Raw genomic sequence first — 6,029 nt, 5'->3', positions numbered from 1 at the left:
AGTGTGTTGCACACAGATATTTAGTTTTCCAGGTTTACGGTTTGCGTTACACGTTTGCAAATGATGTTCCGACCCTGTGCAGTGCAGCTGATGGTGTTTTTGTCTGAAGGTTGCCCTTTAGTGTCATGTATCAGGAACATTGGGATTGTATAGTGATAATGTATCATGTTAAAGCTAGCAAAACAAAAATCAACAAGTCTTATGTGAGGAAGCCAGAAGCATTATGTTAAAACATGTGAGCGGTCTTGTGTCTTCAGTGCTCTCCTTTAACAGCCAGATGTCATCCAGTGGTTTCTGTAACTGTCAATAAACTCCAGTGAACGCTCACACATCACCAGTATGGCACTATTGCTCTTTAGTACTCTTTAGGTGTATTCCCTTATACTGTTGATATACGTACAGTACATGGGCGAGGCAAAACCTGAACATATAACTGTCATGTGTGCAGCGCTTTAGACTGCGTTAGTTTTAGCAAGGTGTACCTAATAAAGTGGCACTTGAGTGAGGATCCAGTATTTCCCCATCACAAGGATATAATATATCATATATGATAAATATAGCATGGAGGTGTTGTGAGACAGCATTTAGGGAGGACATTTACACAAAATATGATTTCATACTTGACTGAATAAATAAAATGTGACAAATCCACATCATTTTAACATTTTAGTGACTATTTGATTGTGCTGAAAACATAAAACAAATGATACATTGATTCAAACTAAATTAAAAAAGACAGCTACACACACACACACAACACACACAGGAAAAGCAATTCATTCTGCACAAAGATCTTTTTTATCAAGTTGTAGAGACTAGGTCATGTTGTCATAGTTACAAGATCTCTGGCCAAAGTAGTGCAACATTTGTATTATTGAAAAGCTGATAGTTCCTTCACAGATAATCCATGAATAGTATTTCATCAGCATGTTCAGAAAAGAAGCAGCACATATCAAAACATATTTTTATATATATATATATATATATATATATGTTTTGATATGTGCTGCTTATCTGTCTGTTTGTCCGTCTCTTTTATTCTGTACATTTCTGTCTATCTCACTTTCCTAACAGCTTTCCTTGTTTTTTCCTCCTTTCTATCTCAGCTTTACTTTATTCCTGTGTTTCTGTCACTCATATGTGCATAGCTATATGTGCCCTATACCAGGCAGGACCGTCTTCTTATCTACTTTTAAGTAGTGGTGGGAAATTCAGAAACATGGTGTAAAGATTGATACCAATATATGTAATGTAAGCCTGTTGGTATTGCTCATGCAGAATGTTTTCCTTCTCTTTCTCTGTGATAATGTAGTCCTGATCTGACAGGTATAGTGCTTTTTGATCTGAACTTGGTCCAGTGTGGTCTACAAAAACATCAGTGAAATCTCCCTTTGTTGCATTCCGACTAGTCATAATTGTAATCCAAAAGGAAATGCCATTCTACGGTGGCCGACAGGGGCAAACGCCCTGCAATTTAAGAAAACACACGCAAATAGACAAAACACAAGCAAATTAAGAAAACAACTTCATTAATTTGACAACACATGTGCAGCATTCAGCAAACGCGCTGCAAATACCACAACACAACCAAATACATAAACGCACTGCAAAAAGAAAAGCACGCAAACCCCGAAAAAAGAAGCGATGCAAAAAGAAAAACAACTTCATTAATTTGACAACACATGCGCAGCATTCAGCAAACGCGCTGCAAATATCACAACACAACCAAATACATAAACGCGCTGCAAAGACACACAACACAACCAAATACATAAACGCGCTGCAAATATGAAACGATGCAAAAAGAAAAGCACACAAACCCAGAAAGCAAATGCAACAAAAAAACGCTGCATCCAGATTACACAACGGAAGTTCTCCAGACCTCTAGAGGGAGCAGCTAGGGGAACAGCTGGATTTACGACCGTTATTAACCGATATTAAATTCATATTATTACTATTATTATTATTATTATTATTAATAACATAATATATTATTAATATACAGTCTATGCTCCCGTCTCATGCCCTCCCGGCTGGTGCCGTCCCCGAGCTTCGGCTTTTCAAAATAAAAGCTCGCGTCTGGTCCGCTATGTGTTTCTACTTTGGTGTGTTGGGTGTTTGTGAACTAAACAGTACGGCAATCGTGCTAATGAATACAATAACTTTTTCAGCAGATGTCTTACTTACAACACGTTGGAGTTAGCAAAGCAGTTTTGTGTTTATATGTGCAGGCGGGATTTATTCAGTTTGATAAATCCCACGGTAAATTGGCTGGTTTACTAACAGGGAGGGACTAGAAATCCTGTCTGTTTTTTGTATTTCAAGAGCGAATTGCTCCACAATATGAATACAGATTGATCACTTATTTTGTTGGTAACCGTTGTTGTATAATCACAATATTACACTTGAGGAGGCCTACACTTCAGTAATTTCGGACCTCGAAATTAAACCCTCTCATGTGGCTTAAACAAACGTCAACGTTAAACGCTGATGCAGTTTTAAATGTTTTATCACCACGAGTTTACAGACGTAGCTGCTGATTGAGTATCACCTGTGACCTGAACCGAGACACACCCACCAAACCAGAGAAAACAGATCTCAAACATAGATTTAATATTTACAGTCTATGCAGTTTCTCTCTCTCTCTCTCTCTCTCTCTCTCTCTCTCTCTCTCTCTCCCTCCCTCCCTCTCTCCCCGTGAGGTCGAAAATCCAGCTGTTCCACTAGCTGCTCCCTCTAGAGGTCTGGAGAACTTCCGTTGTGTAATCTGGATGCAGCGTTTTTTTGTTGCATTTGTTTTCTGGGTTTGTGTGCTTTTCTTTTTGCATCGTTTCATATTTGCAGTGCGTTTATCTATTTGGTTGTGTTGTGTGTATTTGCAGTGCGTTTATGTATTTGGTTGTGTTGTGTGTATTTGCAGCGAGTTTATGTATTTGGTTGTGTTGTGTGTATTTGCAGCGCGTTTATGTATTTGGTTGTGTTGTGTGCATTTGCAGTGCGTTTGCTGAATGCTGCGCATGTGTTGTCAAATTAATGAAGTTGTTTTTCTTTTTGCATCGCTTCTTTTTTCGGGGTTTGCGTGCTTTTCTTTTTGCAGTGCGTTTATGTATTTGGTTGTGTTGTGGTATTTGCAGTGCGTTTGCTGAATGCTGCACATGTGTTGTCAAATTAATGAAGTTGTTTTCTTAATTTGCTTGTGGTTTGTCTATTTGCGTGTGTTTTCTTAAGTTGAAGGGCGTTTGCCCCTGTTGGCCACCATACATTCCAGATATCCATGCTGTAATTTTAAATGATCTAAAATACATTTTAACTAGTACAAAATTACAGATATCTACGATTAGAATTATGACTAGAAACAATGCAGTTGCAGATATCCACAAATATTTTCAATTCAATTTTATTTATAGTGTCAAATCACAACAAGAGTTATCTCAGGACACTTTACAGATAGAGTAGGTCTAGACCACACTCTAACATTTACAAAGACCCAACAATTCCCCAAGAGCAAGCATTTGGTGTGACAGTGGCGAGGAAAAACTTCCTTTAAACAGGCAGAATCCTCGGACAGGTCCAGGCTCTTGGTGGGCGGCCATCTGCTGCTGCCGGTTTGGACACAGAGACACAGATACAGATATACAGAAATATGATTCATAATAATTATAGCAGTTGGCATGATGAGCTGTGGCACTTATAGTAACAATAAAGATAATAGAACTATGACTAGAAATAATAATAGTTGTAGCAGTGCAGGGCATCAAGCAGGACCACAGCAGCAGCTGCCATAAACGGTCCACCTGAACCACTAAATCTGTGAGGAGAAAAAGCATAAGGACTCCGGGGAATAAGCTCCCCGGAGCTAGGTTAGTAACATGCATTAAAAGGGATGCACACAGATGGTGGGAGAGAGGAGCTCAGTGTGTCAGAGGAAGTCCCCCAGTAGGCCACCTCTAACTATAAGTTGTATCAAAGAGGATAGTTTTAAGGTTACTCTTAAATGTGGGGATGGTGTCTACCTCCCGAACCCAGACTAATTTTGTGGATATCTGTTTTTCATTATTGGTTAAATGGAATTAAAATGATGACTAGTAACAACTAGATTGTATCTGAACTTGGAGTTCTTCAATTCAATCCTTGTGGATATCTAGACATGTTCTTTTTGACTCGGAAGAATTGATTTAAAGATATCTGCAATAAATATCCAGTCTAGCTGTTAAATGTAATACCACCAAAAATAAATACCACTCCCTAAGAAAAGGAGATGTGGCCAAATGACAGATGGAAAACAGACGGAGGTTTACATGTGATTATGAACACAATGATTAAACTCTACAATGGTTACATACGACAATTTCTAAAAATCACAGGCGCTCTCGGGTTTAATTTTCCATCAAAAATATCAGAGAAATGTGGAGGTGTGAATTTTCTATTAAGGTGTGATTTTTATTTCTACAGTATTAAATTGTCTAAATGTCATCAGCAGGTTGTCTTATATTGGTCATAATTTCCCTCCACACAATTCTCCAATCTAAATATAATGGTTAGATTTGGTTTAAAAGAAACTATTCATGTTCATGTTATTGTGACTGGGTTGAGAGAAGTATTTGGAGATTTAACATTTGCTGGATTCAGAAGGTCATTTTCTAGAATGTAATGTTTTTACTGATAGATTTAATGTGAAATGTTTGGGAAAACATGAATCTGTTGTGATAAAGGCAATCCCACATGGTAAATATGGTAAAGGGAATTGCTGCCTTATAATATGTTAGTCCTGCAGTAGTCTTGTATGTCCAGACCTTCCTCCACAGAGCTGCGGAGGAGGGTCTGGCTAGTCCACACAGCATTCCTGGATGAGAGAAAAACGTGCTCTGATTTATTGGCATTTCTTTAAACCAATCACAATCGTCTTGGGCAGCGCTAATCGCCGGACGGAGCCACGGTGCCGCTGCAAAATAGTCTCGGGAAGGAACTTGTTTTGGTGGAACATGTGTACGTTCAAAAGTAGTCGTGCAACAGAAAACTCAGATTGGACAGATAGTCTAGCTAGCTGTCTGGATTTACCCTGCAGAGATCTGAGGAGCAGTTAACCATAGTCCTCATGAATCCACCGGAGTTTAGAACGCCAACACAAAGAAAGAGGAAGGAAACGGACATCTGGCCGAAATGAGAGACTTCTGGCAGAATTACTGGCGGCACCGGAGCAATCCCGGAAGTGGAACGTCAAGGATATAGACTAGTCCTGCAGTTACCCTCACTTTATATTGGTCAATTCGAGTTTAAGGAGAAAAAAATGCACAAACTAAATCCTGAGAGGTATAGGCTGCCATCGTTAGCTGTAATACTGTATTTGTCCTTTTGAAGAAAATGTTCAAAGATGATCCTGAAGATATCTAAATACCTCACTCTTCTTAGAGACTCACTGTCAGATTATAAATTATATTTGTCCCTGTCACCAAAGATTTGATGAACATTGATCACAAACATTTGTGTGTTTTGTGAGTCAGACATTGAAACTTTGAAGCATTTTTATTTTTTATTTATTCTAGAAGACACTTGAAACGGGATGATATTAAATTTGGAACAATTATGCAGGACAAAAAAATAAATGATGCATAATAGTCTTATTTTATTGGCCAAACAATGTTTCCATAGAAGTCGATTTACTCGTTCTAAAACATTATTTTTAACTTTCAAAAATGAATTTTAAGAAAACTGTAAAATCCAAACAAACCTTGAATGTTTATGAAAACTTGCACATTTTGATTCCTGACTACACCTTTTTTTTGTTAAAGCTGTTTTTTGTTTACTTTCTTATGGTGTATAAGGTATTTCATTTAAGTATTTAATTATTATTTTTCCTATGTGCTTGTTAATTGTTCATTTTCCTATATTTGCTCAGTCGTTTTGTACATAGACAGTATGGTTTATTTTGTACTGCGTATCTAACTGCAAAAAAAAAAAAATATATATATAAGCCTGTTTTGGTTGGTACACAATAAAGTTATGATTAAAAAAACTAAAAGATTAAAAAA

Source organism: Sander lucioperca, chromosome 16 (assembly GCF_008315115.2).
Source record: "Sander lucioperca isolate FBNREF2018 chromosome 16, SLUC_FBN_1.2, whole genome shotgun sequence".
Lineage (NCBI taxonomy): Eukaryota > Metazoa > Chordata > Actinopteri > Perciformes > Percidae > Sander > Sander lucioperca.
The sequence above is the reverse complement of the archived record's forward strand: the minus strand, read 5'-3'. Positions refer to the sequence as shown.